The sequence below is a fragment of the Danio rerio genome, chromosome 5 (genome assembly GCF_052040795.2).
Source record: "Danio rerio strain M-AB ecotype USA chromosome 5, GRCz13ab, whole genome shotgun sequence".
Lineage (NCBI taxonomy): Eukaryota > Metazoa > Chordata > Actinopteri > Cypriniformes > Danionidae > Danio > Danio rerio.
In genome coordinates this window covers 7220001-7240152 of record NC_141025.1, presented here as the reverse complement: position 1 = coordinate 7240152, position 20152 = coordinate 7220001, and the positions used below count along the sequence as shown (strand labels likewise).

Below are 20152 nucleotides of genomic sequence, written 5' to 3'. Positions count from 1 at the left end.
TTAAGTCTATAAAATAACAGAAACGGTAGGTATAGTTTATTACCATTTTTTGTACTGTAAATTACAACACCATACGAGATAATATATAACTTCAAGCTATTAAAAATGTCAATAAAAGTCACTTTTTTCAGACTAATCAAGATTAAATGTTGTTGGAGGAAGGATCAAGGTCCAATAATGCACTTCAAAAGCATAAATAAATGAAAAGAATCCAATAAATCATAAGAAAATCTGTTAATTTATGAATATTTTTTACATAAAGTACCCTGAAATGAACTGAAGCAATCCAAGTGTTGACATTTCGAAATGGTCGCCTACATATGTTCTCTTATCATGGTGCAAAACAAGTGATTATAGACGGGTTTCTTTTGAGCATTTAGGACCAAATGCCTTCTCAAAGCGTATAAAATACAAGACTTCCATCTGACAAAAAAAAAAAAAAATCCTTCAAGCAAAAGCACTGAAACATTATCCGTAGGTTGAAAAATGGTCACTTCTCATATTTTTAGCTTGGCAATGAGTTTCATTGAACAAACCGGTCCAGCAGCAAGCCAGTATTATTAGATCAGATGCACAAAATATGTCAAACTCAAAATATAGCGTAATACAAATGCAGAGTCAAAGGTAAACAAGGTTATCAGACAATCCCTTATCAGTGTTTACTACAGTTGCCACCAAAGCAGCTTTACAAAAAAAAAAAGATATCTATTGTGGAAATTCAAATAAAAGACGCTTATTATTAACGCATACTGTCTTTCACCGCTTACTAAGATTCATTCACATCATTTTAATAAAATAAAAGTCCTGTTATGGTCATGTTTGATGTAAGAAGCCACGGTTTACACTCCCCAGGAACATATGCAAATTATTATGCACAGATTTGCATGCTGAGCTTAATACATTACATTCTTATGGCAAGTGCATGACTGTAGAGGAGCAATATAATCTGCTTTTGTTTGTTCATCAGTCACGAGAAATGTTATTTAAGTACTTACATTTCTGTCAAGCCCTAAATGTAGAAAACAAACAGGCAGACCTTTGATTAACCTTTAAATTAGAAACATTACTTAAAACTGTGTATTTAGTTAAATAATTAATGCAATTTACACTGAAATGTTCTATTTTTTTTGTTTGTATTTTATATATTTATATTGGGTGTTACACAAAACTAGTGATGTTAAGCATTACACGACGTTTCAGACTTATTAATAGGAGTTTTACATATATTAAGAACAGAAAAGATCATAAAACAAGAGCAGTAATCTGCACCTGTTGGTAATAAGTTACTTATGAATAAGGGCCTTTTACAATGAACCGTCTGTCTTTGAACCCTGTATTATATCAAGCGTTGAAAAGAAAACACACCCTATTATTTTGGACTTTAAGTATTATGAAACATCCATAACCATTAACATAATAAACAAAACAACAGAAGTTAGTATACTGTTTACCTATATTAGAGGAGACACGAATTATGAGCATATTAAACACAACAACACCAATTCAAACAATGCGTGTTTACCTGTACAGAGGTAAAATTACTCCATATGTTTGTAAATGCAGATCCAAAAGTCAAATACACGTCTGTTTGTGTCCTGTCGGGTTGTAGATGAGTTCAAACTTTAGAGAAAGAAGGCGGAGCCACGAATCCTACCAGGGCGACGGCTCATCTCATGAATATTCATGTACGTTTCCCACAAAAGCTAATTAATATGTATAATTCAAGTCTTCGGTGGAGTTTAATTTGTTTATTTGATAACGTCCTCCCCGTTCAGCCAATAAACGTAGACTGCTTTGAATACGTGACGCTGCGTGGTTAATATTCATGAGGTAAGGATGGAAAGGCGATTTTTTCCTGTCAGCTGCGGTCTCGAGGTGTTGCGCGTGGCCGCTCCTCTTGTAAAAAGTGCTCAGCCTTCAACCAGAAAAACCAGTCGAGCTGAATGAAAGAAGAAAGCCAGGGGTGTGTAGAAAACACGGGAGGCACAAAAATATAGGTACATGTTCTATTATAAACTGTTGTATGAAAACGCGTTGGCTTGACAACAGTAGGTGTCCACACGTATGTTCCAGTTTATTTAAAAGCCCTTTGATGGCGGCAGTTTTCCCGCCGTAGACCCGTGTCTGACATCCGTTTATCTTTTCTGCCTGACAAGTTTCCTCACAGCAAAATTCAAAACGCCCTAAACCTCGAACAGTGGATTTTTGTTTTACTAATGTCTACCCACTCAGAATTCATAACATAAGAGGTTAATTTAAGCATTATATCATTTAAGACAGTGCTTTGTCAGCCAACAGTACTTTTCTAGGTACATTGTTATTGTTTTCCATATATCTTGAAGCTATTTGGACTATTTGGAGCTGATTGGACAGCTCGTTATCTGTTTTCATTTCTAATATGAAGGTTTGTTTACAACACACTAACATACTAAACATTCACACACAGATGACTTGTCATGATATCTATTTTTTGTTGTAAAAATATACCACGATAAACGATATTATTGTCATTTTAAGACCATTTTATGCATCTAATTATATAATGCCAGAATGAAAATATAATATGATCACAATGCAAGTACACTGTTTCCCAGTGATGGGTTGCAGCTGGAAGGGCATCCACTGTGTAAAGGATATGCTGGATAAGTTTGCGGTTCATTCATAATTAATAGTAAATACTATAGTATTTTGAACCATACTGACACTGACCTATGGAAGTTTTTTCCTAACAACTTATGTTGTTAATTTTCTTAACAAATTATGAATCAAATCCTCAAACCAACTCATCAAATGGTGAATCATATCATCAAACTAACTGGGGAAATTATGAATAAATCCGCAAGCCAAACTCAGCAAATGGTGAATTAACTCCTCAAACCGACTGGGCAAATTATGATTCAAATCCTTAAACCGACTCGGCAAATGGTGAATCAAGTCCTAAAATCGATTCAGCAAATGGTGAATCAAATCCTCAAACCGATTTATCAAATGGTCAATCAAATCCTTAAACCGACTCTGCAAATGGTGAATTAAATCCTCAAACCGACTCAGCAAATGGTGAATCAAATCCTTAAACAGACTCCGCAAATTATGAAGCAAATCCTCATACCGACTCAGCAAATGGTGAATCAAATCCTTAAACCGACTCCGCAAATTATGAAGCAAATCCTCATACCGTCTCAGCAAATGATGAATCAAATCCTTAAACCGACTCCGCAAATTATGAAGCAAATCCTCATACCGACTCAGCAAATGGTGAATCAAATCCTTAAACCGACTCCGCAAATTATGAAGCAAATCCTCATACCGACTCAGCAAATGGTGAATCAAATCCTTAAACCGACTCCGCAAATTATGAAGCAAATCCTTAAACCGATTCAGCAAATGGTGAATCAAATTCTCAAAGCGACTGAGCAAATTATGAATCATATCCCTAAACCGACTCAGCATATGGTGAATCAAATCCTCAAACCGACTCAGAAAATGGTGAATCAAATCCTTAAACCGACTCCGCAAATTACAAATCAAATCCTCAAATCGACTGGGCAAATTATGAATCAAATCATTAAACTGACTCTGCAAGGTATGAGTCAAATTCTTAAACCGACTCAGCAAATATTAAATCAAATCTTCAAACCGACTCCTCAAATGGTGAATTAAATCCTCAAACCGACTCCTCAAATGGTGAATTAAATCCTCAAACTGACACCTCCAGTAGAGATAGAGATGTTGCACAATCGGCTAAAATGTTGCTAGAATTGGTTTCTATGTATGGGCGATATATATTGCATCAGAAAAAATGATCTTGGGTCTTGTCCATGTGTTGTGCGACTCCATAAATTGATTATTGTGACTGGCCTACAGAAATTATCCCAAAATTATCCCAAGTTATCCCTATTTACACATCTAACATGGCGTATTATGTATAGTTGGCAATGGCACTTTGCAAAGAAACGCTTCTCTTGCACATTGCCCATATCTCAATATCCATGTAATAAAACACATTTGTTTTAAATGAGACGATACGGTGGCACAGTAGGTAGTGCTGTCGCCTCACAGCTAGAAGATCACTGGTGCGAACCTCGGCTGGGTCAGTTGGCGTTTCTGAGTGGAGTTTGCATGTTTTCCCCGCGTTCGTGTGGGTTTCCTCCAGGTCCTCTGGTTTCCCCCACAGTTTAAAGACATGCGGTACAGGTGAATTGGGTAGGCTAAATTGTCTGTAGTGTGTGTGTATGTAAATGAGTGTGTATGGATGTTTCCCAGAGATGGGATGCAACTGGAACGGCTTCTACTGCGTAAAACATGTGCTGCATAAGTTGGCGGTTCATTCCGCTGTGCCGACCCCGGATTAATAAAGGGACTAAGCCGAAAAGAAAATGAATGAATGAATGACCCAAGACTAGAGGCCACTAATAATGAACCTGACCAAAGTCTGAGACACTCGTCAAAGGGTTAGTTCACCCAAAAATAAAAACGTCCTCATTAATATCTTTCCCTCATGTCGTTCAAATCAAATTTGGTGTTCCCAAAGTTCAGTCCTAGGACCTATGTTGATTTTAGTTTACATGCTTTCCCAGAGCACTGTTTTCCTTCAGCTTAGTTCTTTTATTCATCAGGGGTCGCCAACTTATCCAGCATATGCTTTATACAGCAGATGCTCTACCAGCTGCAACCCATCACTGGGAAACACACTTATTCACACACATACACTACGACCAAATTTGTTTATTCAATTCACTTATAGCGCATGTGTTTGGACTGTTGGGGAAACCGGAGCACCCCGAGGAAACCCACGCCAACATGGGGAGAACATGCAAACTTGGAAATGCCAACTGACCCAGCCGGGACTCGAACCAGCAACCTTCTTGCTTAAAAACATTGTTTAAGGTGGCTAATAATATTGACCATAAAAGGATTTACAAACAAATAAAATCTTCTTTTATTCTAGCCGAAATAAAACAAATCAGACTTTCTCCAGAAGAAAAAATATTAGAGGAAATACTGTGAAAAATCCCTTGCTCTGTTAAACATCATTTGGGAATTTTTTGAAAGAAAATTAACAGGAGGGCGAATGATTCTGACTTCAACTGTGCTTTATATTTTCCCTTTTACACCTCCTATAGATTAAGTTTCAGTCAGCGAGGGCCATTGACATTGTTTGCGACTCATCACATACAAAGGGTTATTATGGTATAATATGACATCCTCATCATTACCGCAAAGCCATAGAAAGTGAATGTGACTTGGCCTGTTAAAAAAAAGCCACTTTGCATTTCAGGAGCTGCTGTATGTCAGGGGTTAAAAGAGGTCATGGACTTTTCTGATCACCATTTCTTTTGCATGTTTGCTGACATCTGGAGGGAAGTCGTTGCTGTTGCATTATTAATTCTGGTCTAAAATATCTTGTTTACGATACATTCTTGTGTATTTACTCACATTAAAAAGGTATTAATGTTTTGTGTTGTGAAATTGTACTTTGTTATTGATTAAAAATCTGTCGCCTCACCGCAGCAAGGTTGCTGGTTCGATTTCTGTGTGGAGTTCTCCCTGTGTTGTCGTGGGTTTCCTCCGGGGGCTCCAGTTTCCCCCACTAAAGACATGTGCTATTGGGGAATTGGGTAAAACAAAGTTGTCCGTAGTGTATGAGTGCGTGTGTGTGAATGCTAGAGTTTATGGGTGTTTTCCAGTACTGGGTTGGAGTTGGAAGGGCATCCGCTGCGTAAAACATATGCTGGAATAGGTTCATTCTGCTGTGGCGACCCCTGATAAATAATTGACTAAGCCGAAGGAAAATAAATGAATGATTGAATTTAGATCTGTAAATAATATTATTAAAATATTATTTATATAATTAGCATTTTTTCTTCCTTTCTATTTATTTATTTATTTATTAATTTCTTTACTTTTTTAATTTCTTTTTTTTTCCTAATGTATCTATCTGACATTCATTTAATTTTCATTAAAAACGCCATTTTTTTGTAAAAATGATCAACCAACTTCAACCAAAAACCAAAACTTTTCTCTATTGAAAGTATATAAAGTTTTTATTCTTATTACAAAAAAGTATATATATATATATATATATATATATATATATATATATATATATATATATATATATATATATATATATATATGTGTGTGTATATATGTGTGTGTGTGTATATATATATATATATATATATATATATATATATATATATATATATATATATATATATATAATTAATATATTTTTTAAATATACGTAATTATTTTTTTGTTATTTTCTTTTTTGTATTTATTTTTACATGTATTTTTCTTACTATCTATTAATGTATTTGTATTTATTTATTTTCTTTCCTAATAAATATCTGATATTTTATTTCATTTTCTGTAATAATTTAATTTTCTTTTTTTTGAATATGATCAACACTCAAGGAAAATGTATATACTCAAAGTATATAGAGTTTATATTCTTATTATTAATAATTATTAAATATATATAATTATTTTTTTTAACTTTTTTGCATTTATTTCTATTCTTTTCTTATATACTTAGCTGAGTTAGCTTAGATATAGTTTCATTTGTTTTTAAATATGTTCAACACTCAATAAAATTATTTTTTTATTTTATATTTTTGTATTTATTTTTACATGTATATTTTTCTTTCAATATATTTATTTTAACTTATACTATTAATTTATTAATTTATTTTGTTTCCTAATGTATTTATTTAATTTCATCAATTTAATTTCTTTTTGTAAAATATGATCAATATTCTATGAAAAATGTATATACTTAGGATATAAAGTTTATATTCTTATTTTAATATATGTATATATAATTATTAAATATAATTATCTATACTTTTTATATTCATTTTTTAAAAAAAATTTCTATTTCTTTCTTTTTTTATGATCAACACTTAATAATTATTTGTATTTTTAATAAATAGAATCATTAAATATATAATTATTGTTAAAAATGTATTTATTTCTAAATTATTTTTTCTTTCTTTCTATTTATTAATTAATTAATTAATTTATTTATTTATTTATGTTAACGTTTTGTATTTATTTATTTTCTAATATCTAGCATTTAGTTTCATTTTTTGTAAAATATGTATAACACTCAAAGACAATCTGATATACTTAAAGTATAGAAAGTTTATATTCTTATTATAATAAATAAATAAATAAATAAATAAATAAATACTTTTCTTTCAGAAAGATGTTTAGTTTCATTTCTTTTTGATGCATTTTCATTTATTCAACATTTATTCCACAAACATTCGTTGAGCAATTGTTGACAGAAGATACTTAGCTTAAAAACCTCTTTACATATTTGACCTTTAGCTAGTTTCATATTTCATGTCAGTATAAAGGCTGAAGATTTTGCTTGTTGGATTGCAGTAGAGAATAATGTAGAAATAGCAGTAGGTTTGGTTTCCTAGCCGTGCTCGTATTACCTGCACAACACACCCAATGATCACAACTGATAGCCTACATTATTGGTTTGTTCCATTGTTTTATGACATCCTAACAAAGGTCTAAAGGGTGGAGCTGTTTGATCCATGGCCAGGCATTTGTTTTCTGTTTATCATAATTTTTTGCAGATCTCGTTGCCCTCATTGATCTCATTGTGTGCTCATCTTTTATGAATTTATTAATAAATAAGCTATTATTTATTAGGCCAACAAGTTAGACAATATGCCTAGTTTTCTGCTTGAAAACGGTTGTAGTCTTAAAGTTATTATACATTTAAATAAAAAGGTTATTATCAATTTTTAAATCAGGATTTACAGAAGGCAATAAAATTAATTAATAATTTTTTTTTGTTGATTTATTTATTTTTATTCTTTACACAGCAAGTCTTATTAAAGGATGTAATAACCAAAGCCGGGTTAAGTGGGGTTAATTTAATTTAATTTAATTTAATTTAATTTAATTTATTTTTATTTTTATTTTATTTTATTTTATTTTATTTTATTTTATTTTATTTTATTTTAATTTATTTTATAAATAAAAATAAGCAAGTCTTATTAGAGGATGTAATAGCCAAAGCCAAATCAAAGTCATGACAATTGAATTTAATTTTATTTAATATTTTTTCACAGTAACTTTTATTAAAAGATGTAATAGCCAAAGCCAAATCAAAGTCATGACTATTATTTTTTTATTATTTTTTATTTTTTATTTTACACAGTAACTCTTATTTAAGGATGTAGTGACCAAAGGCAATCCAAAGACGGGACTAATATATTTTATTTTATTTTATGTTTTTGTTTATTATTGTTTATTTAATTTTTTAAAATATTTATTTTATTTCATTTTATTTTGCACAGTAAGTCGTATTAAAGGATGTAATAGCCAAAGCCAAATTAAAGTCGTGACTATTACTTTATTTTTTTTTTACACAGTAACTCTTATTAAAGGATGTAGTAACCAAAGGCGAATCATGTCAGAGTTGTAAATATTTCATTTATTTATTTATTTATTTTTACACAGTAACTCTTAATAAAAGATGTAATAGACAAAAGCCAATTCAAAGGCATGACAATTTAATTTAATTTTATTTTATTTAATTTTATTTAATTTTATTCAGTTTTTATTTTATTTATTTTGTTTTACACAGTAACTCTTATTAAAGGATTGAATAGCCAAAGCCAAATCAAAGTCATATTTATTTTATTTATTTTTTTATTCTTCACACAGTAAGTCTTATTTAAGAATATAAACAAAGCTAAATAAATGTCATGAATGTTTTTTTTTTGTTTTTTTTAAATAATTTTTTAATTTTATTTATTTTATTTTTATGCAGTAACGCTTATATAAGTTTATAGCCAAAATCAAGTCATAGTAAGACCATTACAATGAAGGAAGTTTTTACAGTTTGGAAGATATTTTCACTTATATTTTCACATTTTATTTACACAAACATTTCAAAACGTTATACAAACCTTCCTGTCTTTGACCCATAAATATAAGTGAACATAGTGCAGTTCTTCATGTAGTCAAAAGAGGGCGAGAGAGGAGTGGAGGATCCGTTTAACTCTGTGCATCCACTAATTCACAATTTATATCTCTGTTCATTTATTTAGATTTCAAACCAAGTGTACTTTACAAGTGTTTTTGAGTATGCATTAACCCCATGTAAAGCATGACAGATACAAGAGGAGTTCCTGGATAAATACCACAGTTTACTTGGGAAAAAACACTTAGCATAGGTTTTCAGTTGAGAATTAAGTCAGGATTTTATGGCGTCTTATAAGCTACAGAAACTACAGAAAACCTCAATTTTATTCAGTCTGGTGCAGATTGTGCTATTTATATGGCAGAAAAGTGAAAGATTTGATAAATCTTCATATAAGGCTATTAGTAGACTACTGAAATGCATATAAACAGAGTTGGAGATATGGATCTACAGTTATGTAATTATATATAGATATATAATTATAGATATTTAATGATGTTGTCTGGCGTATGAAAAATAAGGGACCAAGAACCGAGCCTTGTGGTACCCCACAGTGTATTTTTGATCGGTAGGACGCCTCTTAAATAAATAAAACCTGAATCAAGCCTGTGCAATTCCAGTAATACCAACATCATTTTCAAGCCTATCAAGGGGAATGTTACGATCAATAGTATCAAATGCAGCACTTAGATCCAATAACACTAAGATAGAAATGCAACCAAAGTTATTTTGAACATTTAACTAGACACTCTGATACTGTGGCTTTAAAGTAGCATTTCACTTGCATTTTAAGTTTTCTATGCATATAATATTGAAACTTTACTTGCATTTAGCGTATTTTCTCAGTATATAAATTGAATTGTTTATTATTTAAATTGATGGATTATTTTTTTCGTACTGTTTTTTTCTATTAGGCGGGTGTTTTTCAATTAAATAAAATTAATTTAATTTAATTAATTTAATTAATTTATTTTACACAATAACTCTTATTAAAGGATGCAATAACTAACGCCAAATCAAAGTCATGTTTGTTTGTTTATTTATTAATTTATTTATTCTCTACACAGTAAGTCTTATTTAAGGATATAACCAAATGGATTATTTTTTTCGTACTGCTTTTCTATTGGGCGACACATTGAGGCAACAGTGCTAACCACTGAGCCACAGCAAGAAGGTCTCTGGTCCTGGCTGGGTCAGTTGGCATTTCTATGTGAAGTTTGCATGTTCTCCTCATGTTGGCGTGGGTTTTCTCCGGGTGCTCTGGTTTCTGGTTACAATATTATACTCAGATTTGCATTAATTTTGTAAATTTGTACAAAGGGGGTGGAGGAGGATATACAGTTGAAGTCTAAACTATTAGCCCTCCTGTATATTCAATTCAATTTAATTTACCTTTATTTCTATAGCTCTGTTACAATGTAGATTATGTCAAAGCAGCTCTACATAGAAGATCCAAACACTAAAGAGCAAATCCAAGACCAACAGCGGCGAGAAAAAAACTTCACCAATTAGCAAAAGTGGTTGATAAAAAAACCTCGAGAGAAACCAGGCTCTCCTTTGGACAAACGTCTTGTGCAGAGCTGCCGCGCTGGAGAAGCTGGACGTCAGTGCGGACTCGTCTGTCCCCGGAGCATCACAGGAATCAGTCTCATGCTCACTATTTCTATTTAGAAATAGTTTTAAAAACAAATCTTTGCACTTAACAAACAAAATTAATTATGTAGGCTAATGGATGTCCGTTCGTACAACATGTTTCCTTATCCATGAAAGAGAGAAATAGAAAGAGAAAGTAAAGAGGCTGAATGGAGGGTTCAACACTAAGGATTTTTTCTACTGGCCCAATCGGACCAGTGGTTCAGAGTTTTGCTTGCCCTGCCAATATTTTCACTGGCGCCACCAAAAAAAAAGTTAATAGCTATTTCTTAGCCACAAATAAAACAAAAACGTGTCAAAATGTTTGTAAATCTAAAATTTAAATGTTAAAAAATGTGTAATGAGCAAAATTCAAAGTGTTTTAAAACAAAAGATGGCTAAAGACCGACCAAACTGACGGCAAACTGTACATCACTTAATTATTTTAGTCATGGTGTACCCTCGTATATGTCTGCTTCCAAAACGTTAGAAACAAATGTTGTCCTTTAGCATCATCATTTGATGTTACCGCCATGTTGCTGTCTCTTCGCTGTACAAATAACGTGCTCACAACATCCAATCAGATAAGAAGAATCGAGAAGGTAGCATTTGAAAGCTTGAAAACCCAAACTGTTTCTCAATTCTAAAACTATATTTGCACACAATTGACAAATAGTCACAGGCAAATTAAACTTTAGTGACAAGGCAGCAGTGGCTGTCTACTGACCCGAGCATCTCACACGCTGGCCCCAGGCCATCGGGCAGTCCTTATTGTTGAGCCCTGAGGAGGCTCATTCTTTATCCTTGCACTGCAGATGCTCTGTTTAATTGTTTTCTCGCTAGTGATGTGTTCAGTTTCAGTAGTAAATAGCAAATGCGCCATGGTGCAACTCAACTGACTCTGATTGGTTTATTCTCAAAACACACCCAGAACTCTTTAAGAGAATAAGCTCAACCCTGTTAGACCATGTGCCACAGCGCAAAGCAGATTTTCCATCCTTAAAATTGGAAAAGTGGATTCAGACGTCCCCTTAACGCTTTTGCTCCCTGCGCTTTAGACTTTGTGCCTAGATCGTTAAAACAGATTGTCTTTATATCACTCGTATATGACTGTGGACACACTATACCTACACACAGTTCTGTCCAAACAGCTGACAAAGATGTTTTTTTTTTATCATAGGCGCCGTCTAAAAGCTTTAATAGGTTAATTTGGTTAAAATAATTAGGCAAGTCATTGTATAACAGTGGTTTGTTTTGTAGACAATCGAAAAAATATATTTCTTAAGAGAGTTAATAAATTTGACCTTAAAATACTTTTTTAAAAAATATAAAACTTATTTTATGTTAGCCGAAATAAAACAAATAAGACTTTTCCCAGAAGAAAAAATATTATAGGAAATACTGTGAAAAATTCCTTGCTCTATTAAACATCATTTGAGAAATATTTGAGAAAGGAAATTGCAAATTCGACATTGGTTAAACATTGCATTATTATTAATTCTAATGTCATCATTCAAAGCCCTTCCTCTCTTCAGAACTAAATCACTCATTCATACCGCAGTGATCCTGTCTTTTATGTTAACAATTCATCCTGTCTTCCTCTTCCCTGTTCTCCTGTTTCTCTCTCTCGGCACCTCTGCGCTCCTCCCTCGCTCCAGCGTTGTGTTTTTCTTCCTTTCTTCCACTCTCACCAGGTAACCAGACCTCCTGCGGGGGGTGTTGAGTTTCCACTTTCCCAGAGAAGGAGACAATTTGAGCCTTACAAAAAGCACACAAAAGCTGTTCGCCGCTGTCCCTCCTCTCGCTCTGGGCTCTTTCTCCCTGTAATTCACCGCTGTCCGTGTGCCGTTCCCTCGACAGTTCACTTCTGCGGGCTCTTTTCTTTGGATTTCAATCAGATAAACAGACAAAACTGTAGGCAAGACACTGCCAGGTGAATTGGGAACAGAAATGAGTATTTAGTAGCACTAGTTTACTCAAACAAAATGATTACTGCTGCTTGTTCAAACCTGGTTAAAATAAGCTGAAACAACAGGATTCTTGTCATTTCTGGCCAGTTTATTTGTTTTATGTTCAGTCCACTTAAATTTGTTTACCACTAAGTTAACTTAAGCATTTTGTGTTGGGACAACAGGAAGGAACTGTGTTGGTCCAGCTACCTGTTTAGGGGATTTGTAGTTCCCAGCATGTTGAATTAAAGCCTGGTTTATACTTCTGCGTCAAGTGACCGGTGTAACCCACGGCGCATGCAACGCGCGCAGCTGTGCATTTATACTTCTGCGCGCTTTCTCTGTCGGTCTGCATTAACACTTCCAAAGCGCTAGTTGGCAGTGAGGTGTAAATGTTCCTCTGTGTTGAGTTTCTTCGCTGCTGTTTTGCTTTTCCTGAACACTTCCTGGATGTACAAGTGGCTCAAACTCGCTCATTTTGAGGCAGGAACCGGCGGACGTGCAACAACTTTAACTATGAGGTAAACACAAAACAAAACTTTCCATCCGGAGCTCCTTCACGGGACTCCACACTTGTAAACAATCGCTCCATTGGGCTTGCGCCATTCGTGCGGCTCTCGGTCCCGCCCAGACTCGTCAGTGCTACCAAGCCAACCAATCACAGAGCTTGCGCTAAGCGTAAATTTTTTGAGAGTTGCACGTCAGCGACGCCAACGGCCACGGCGAAGGGCTATGCGTCAATGCCGTAGCATACGCGTGCGTTTGATGCAGAAGTATAAATCAGCCTTAAGAGAGAGAAGTGTACGACGCCGCATAATATGCATGACATTATCAGACCTTTCAGTATGTTAAATAAAAATACAAATGTATTTAAACTTTTATAAATACCTTTATATGCTCAATTGCATTTAATTGTGTAAAATAGTTTTTTTTAGGTTGGTATTAAACAAATTTATTGGATGGAATTCCTGCCCTCAATTAAATTGAGTTCATCCAACGAGTTATTTTTTGATTGGACTTAATTTACTTAATTTTAAGGTTTACTCCATTTTAGTCAAAATCAACCAAATAATTTTAAAAGCAATGCATTTACTCACTTTTTAAAAGTAAAGTCACCAAATCGCTTTATACAGTGTAGAAACCACCTATTTGCTAATTTAAAGAGCCCATATTATACATGAAATAGGGTCATATCTTGGTTGTAAGGGTCTCCAACAACCGTCTAATATGCATGCAAGGTCAAAAAACACTTTCGTGGTCTTATAATCAGCATTTATTTTTACCTAATTATCCCAGCGACTCCCATATGAATCGTCCAGTGATTCATTTGTTCCCAAACCCCTCCTTAGCGCGAAGCTAATCTGCGCTGATTGGACCAATGACAGTCTGTTGAGATTGGTCGACTGCCTTCAGTCAGAGAGTGAAATGCCAAACAGCTAATCAGCAATATAAAAGTAATCACAGTTCATACACGCTCGATAGTGTAGGCGTGGATTTTAGCTGCCAGTGGGTCAATGTAAATACAGACTATGGACTTGAAAATACAGACAACTAACTATTTTATTGAGCAAAAACTCCAAAAACAGTTGAGGAGATCTCCTAGCTTCTCACTCTGCTCTTTTCTCAGACACACACACACATATTGCACACACACACACGCACTTAACCCTGCTCCGGACGACAACGCGCGCACACACACAAACACACACACCTCCGGACGACAGCGCACGCACACACAGACACACACACTACTCCTCGTCCACGGAGCTCCGTTAACAAAGCAGCACCCGTCGCTTTTTTAACGTGACTTTGCACGCGATAAGAGAATATAGCCAGCTAACCTGATACAGTACACGCGGTTACAAGTAACAAATCACAACTAAATACATTTGCAAGCTAGAGTCAACGAGGCAACAACTTTAATCGCACGTACTTACACTTGAGAAATGGAGGAAGAAAAATCCATCCTGGCATCCAGCAGTAAGTTACTCTTTACTGATCCTTCCTTTAACAAACGCTGATGAAGTATTCTTTGTAGCATGTAGTTTCCAGAAGTTTCCAGTAGTTTCCAATTGCTTGGCTATAATGCTGAGGTTTCATCTTTGGGTAGAGACTCAATATATCCATAAGCAGTGTGACTTCAATCGACCGGCATGTTTGTGTGTGTGTGTTTGTGGGTGTGTGTGTGTGTGTGTCTGGGTTTCTGCGTCAGAGGGCGGGGCCTCAGGTTTGAAATCTCCCGGGTTTGCGCGTGCACGTGAATAACTTGGTTTCGTTCGTACGTCATGGCGAAACACCTAATGAATCGGTATCAAGGCGACTCGTTTGAAGCACTATGAGTCGACTCTTTTATAGATGAATCAACAGTTTTAAACACTGTACGCTAACAGATTTTAGCCTTAGCTGGATACTTCACTTCACTTAGAGCTGTGTTACACACTACATGGAGGGGAATTTTCAAAAACTCATAATATGAGCTCTTTAAAATGGCTAGAATGAGATATCTGAATATATGAAGATATTTCATTCTTTTAAGTTTTAAAATATTCCTACCTGATAAAAATGAGCTGTAACAACAAAATTCTTGTCATTTCTTATTGGCAATTTATTTGTTTTATGTTCAGTCCACGTAAATTTGTTAACCACCAGGTTAACTTATACGTTTTGTAGGACAACATAAAGCAGGGGTGTCAAACTCCTTCCTGGAGGGCCGAAGCCCTGCACAGTTTAGTTCAATATCTGCTCCAACACACTTACCTGTAGGTTTCAAACAAGCCTGAAGGACTCAATTAGTTTGATCAGGTGTGTTTAATTAGGGTTGGAACTAAACTGTGCAGAGCTGCGGCCCTTTTGAAACTGAGTTTGACACCAGTGACATAAAGGAACTGTGCTACCTGGTTAGGGGATTTGTAGATCCCAGCATGCTGAATTAAGAGAGAGAAATGTTAACAATAAAAGTAATCTTGGGAGTTTAAAGTTAACAGAAAGACGTGTTAGAGTTTAATCTTCACTTAAGTTTGAAGATTTAGGAGATTTACATGTAATGCTTTGAGTTTTGAGGTTACTACCTTGCATAAGCAGCCATGCTTTGGGTGTTGGCAGCTTTATTAGCAAAAGTTGCATAGTGTTGCTTTGCTCAGTGAGCAGCAACTGGCCTAAGATCAGTCTCAATCAACTGTATGTAACTCATGAAATAAGCTCTTTTAGTTCATTTAGGATAGCTTCAAGTAAAACTAAGAGACTTTGAAATGTACGACACAAAATAGACATACATGATATTATCAGACCTTTCAGTTTGTTGAATAAACATACAAGTGTAAATAAATACTTTTATATACTCAATTGCATTTAATAGTGTAAATAGCTTTTTTTAGATGGTGCCAAACAAATCTTTTGGATGGAATTCCTGCCCTTTAATTAAATTGAGTTCATCCAATGAGTTATTATTTTTTTGACTGGACTTAATTTACTTAATCTGAAGGTTTACTCACTTTTAGACAAAATCAACTAAATAACTTTAAGAGCAATGCATTTACTCACTTTTTTAAAGTAAATTCAACTTACAGCTTTAAACAGTGTAGAAACCACTTATTTCTTTATTTATTTTGGCTAGAATGAAAGAATATATGCAAATATTTGATACCTTTGAGTATTGGCACACACTCAAAAAACCATTCCTATCTGTTTAAAATGAGCCAAAACGACAGGATTCTTGTCATTTCTAGACAGTTTATATGTTTTATGTTCAGTCCACTTAAATTTGTTTACCACTAAGTTAACTTAAACGTTTTGTGTTGGGACAACATGAAGGAATTGTGTTGGTCCAACTACCTGCTTAGGGGATTTGTATTTCCCAGCATGCTGAATTAGGAGAGGGAAATGTTGACAATAAAAGTAATCTTGGGTGTTTAAAGTTAATAGAAAGACACGTTAGAGTTTAATCTTCACTTTAGTTTGAACATTTTGGAAAAATTTACATGTATTGCTTTGTTTTTTGAGATTACCATCTTGCAGAAGCAGCCATGCTTTTGGTGTTGGCAGCTTAGTGTGTTGCTTGGCTCAGTGAGCAATAACTGGCCTAAAATGAGTTACGAGATCAGTCTCAATCAACTGTATATGTAACTCAAGAAATAAGCACTTTTAGTTCATTTAGGAATTCATCATTAGTGCAGTGGGTAGCGCTGTGAATTTGCAGCAAGAAGGTCGCCGGTTCGAGCCTCGGCTGGGTCAGTTGGCATTTCTATGTGGAGATCTATGTGTTCTCCCCGTGTTTGCATGCGTGCTCTGGTTTCCCCCAGACATGCGCTATAGGTGAATTGGGTATAAGCTAAATTGTCTGTAGTGTATGGATGTGTGTAAATGAAAGTGAATGGGTGTTTCCCAGTGATGGGTTACCACTGGAAGGGCATTCGCTGCGTAAAACATATGCTGGATAAGTTGGCGGTTCGTTCCACTGTGGCGATTATAAAGGGACTAAGCCGAAAAGAAAATGAATAAATGAAAGAAAAGTGTCCATATAGTGTATGAGTGTGAATGGGAGTGTATGGGTTAGACTGTGTGTTAAATTCGGGGGAAAACACGAGCATTAACGCCATTATCATGATGGACTCATTTAGTAGCGATCTTTTTTTTTTTGTAATTCAGTTTTTTTATTACCGAAAATGAAAACATAAAATGTTTTACAATCAGATAGAAAAACACTTAAATAAAATAACAGATATTACCCCATATATATTCCCCATCCCCCACCCCATTATACACACATCAGGAAACACAGAATAGTTTAGACCAAGCTGTTAGATCATTTACATTAAGTTTGACATCCGTAGCATCAGAGGAGGGTTAAGTGTCCAAGATTTGTTTGATGTTGCATATATAGATTTTCCATACCGAAAGAATGTCCACTTTGGCATAGTTGATCCGTGCTGATGGCAGTTCCAGAGACAGTATTTCCAATAGTAAATATAGCCAGTGCTTAATTGAGAGATCATGAGGAGGTTTCCACCTTTGTACCAACATTTTCTTTGAAGCAGTTGAAGCAGCTAACCAAAATTTACGGACCTTTGCATTTAAGGGAAATTGAGTGTTGTCATTCAATAGTAACAATACAGGATCTTTGGGGAAACAAATTTTTGTAACTTTAAATAAAATGTCCAGCACCTAATCCCAAAGTATTTGCACCTCCGGACATTCCCACATCATATGTAAAAAGGTATCTGGACGCTGTGCTTCACAGAACTTACAGGGCCCTATCATACACCCGGCGCAATGTGGCGCAAGGCGCGGTGCAATAGTCTTTTGCTAGTTTCAGCTTGGCGCAAGAGTCGTTTTGAGGCGTTGCTATTTTGAGAAACTATTATAGATTTTTCATTAGACCAAAACAAACCCGGTCTAAACTTCGGCGCAGAGTTGCGCTTCGCTTAACCACTGCTTAATACGCACAAGAGAGCAATAGGCAAATATCTTTACATATGAAAAAAATTAAATATTAAGGATATATATATAGGATATAATAATAATAGACATAGGATATAAATATAAAGGAATAAAATATTACAAAACATATTATTTTCTATCCTACATAAATATGAAAAATCACTGCTTTTATGCCTTCTTCATCTCGGGAGGCTTTTTCAGTTCATTCAGAACAATTTGCTTTTGTATAATGTTATTATTATTAGCAGTATTATTTATTAAATCCATATTTATAATTATTTTATTAAAACAAGCTTAGATTTGCCCACCTGTCAGGTTTTAGACCATATGGGGCACAGCATGTGTTTTAGGATATAACTCAGGTTTTTGAGCACACTTCGTCATTATTGTTCATTTATTAATTTGCTGGAAATTAGAACTGAATTTAGAAATAGTTTTGAAACAAATATTTGTGCTTAACAAACGCAATTAATTATTTATAGACTAATTGATGTCTGTGCCTAAAGGTTTCCCTATCCAAGAGCGAAAGTGAAAGTAGATGCATTATCTCTCATTCTCACGCAGTAGATGCTCTGTATAACTGTTTTCTGTTAAAAAAACTGTTAACTGTTTGCTTGTGAAATGCTCAGTTTTTCCACTTAGACTTTCTTTGCGTCCTGTAAATAGCGAATGCGCTCTTGGCGCGGCGCAGCTGGGTCTTAAATGGAATGGGAGATGAGACTCTAATTGGTTTATTCTTAAAACACACCTATAACTCACTAAGAAAATAAAGTCAACCCTTTTAGACCATGCGCCATGACGCAAAGCAGATTTTCCTGTCCTTAAATTAGCAAAAATGCGTTCTGACACGCCCTGAAAGCGATTGCGCCCTGCGTTTTGCACTCTGCAGATGGACCGTCAAAAAAGAGCCCACAATATGGATTTGGAGATAAACCTACGATTTGTCGTATACATGTGGTTAAATATGCCCTGTGAATAGTTTTAAAATGAATAAACTGGTGATTAGGGTTTGTGGAAGCGTGGAATTTAATATCCCTTACAGTTTCCCAATCGATAGATGTATTGGGTAGAGACAGATCAGTAGTAGCGATCTTGGGTTGTTGCTAGATTGGACACGTTTGCGGCCGGAAGTTAACGAGAATTTTTTCTATTATTTATTACATTTCCCATTTATTGTAATTTATTAATGTCTATAAAATAAATCAGTTATTAGAAATGAGATATTATAACCATTATGTGTAAAAATGTTTTGAAAAAAATCTCTCCGTTAAGCAGAAATAAGGGGAAAATATAAACGGGGCAAATAATTCAGGGGGGTTAATAATTCTGACTTTTTAACTGTTTGTAATGACATGGGTATGTATTCTGTTAAGGTAGTTTACAATGACCCATATAATAAGCGGTTTTTATTGTATAAGAATACATTACGCCTATAGAGTGTCTCTGTAAACCATGTATACTGTACATGAGTGTGTGTGTGTGTGTGTGTGTGTGTGTGTGTGTGTGTGTGTGTGTGTGTGTGTGTGTGTGTGTGTGTGTGTGTGTGTGTGTGTGTGTGTGTGTAGCTGGTCAGCAAAGAACAAGTGTAAGTGAGTGGATGTGACAGCGGGAGGCAGATCTATACGAGTGTTGGTTTACAGTGTGCTCTGATGACAGCAGTGGCACCGTGAGATACGAGCCCAGATTCACCCTGTGTTTGACCCCTCAAGCTGCCATTCATCCACATAAACACTGCATCATTACAGACGTTTACTGCACTTACTGGAGTGAAGGAGAAAACCCACGCCAACACGGGGAGAACATGCAAACTTCACACAGAAATGCCAACTGACCCAGCGGGACTTGAACTAGTGACCTTGCTGTGAGGTGACAGTGCCAACTACTAAGCCATCGCGCCATATACCTAAACTTTCAATTTGGATTTTCTTGAGGCAAAAGTCATAGTTAAGGGTTTATTAATAGCGAGAATTGAACACTCAGAATTGACTTATGCTGCTTGTTCAAACTACTCATTTGAAATGAGTTTAAACAACACAGTTCTTGAGTTATTTTGCAGACAACTTAATTGTTTTATGTTGAATCCACTTGAGTTTGTAAAAAGTACACTTTAAAAAATATTGGGTTATTTTTTCTACCCAAATATTGGGTTGAGGCGTAATTTTTGGGGGTTGTTTTCAGA

General features: G+C 34.8%; 2 protein-coding genes across 6 annotated transcripts in view; one reads left to right on the top strand and one right to left on the bottom strand.

The window, feature by feature from the left end:
• Window positions 1-1655, bottom strand: part of tnks1bp1 (tankyrase 1 binding protein 1) — a 58388-nt gene extending 56733 nt beyond the window's left edge. Inside the window, 1 exon segment of the mRNA NM_001267589.1 lies at window positions 1523-1655. The gene's annotated coding sequence lies outside the window, so the exon portion shown is untranslated.
• Window positions 1656-1846: 191 nt separating this feature from the next.
• Window positions 1847-20152, top strand: part of msi1a (musashi RNA binding protein 1a) — a 143354-nt gene continuing 125048 nt past the window's right edge. For all 5 annotated transcript variants that reach the window (NM_001443418.1, NM_001443417.1, XM_087251847.1 and 2 more), the window contains 1 exon segment: window positions 1847-1997. The gene's annotated coding sequence lies outside the window, so the exon portion shown is untranslated.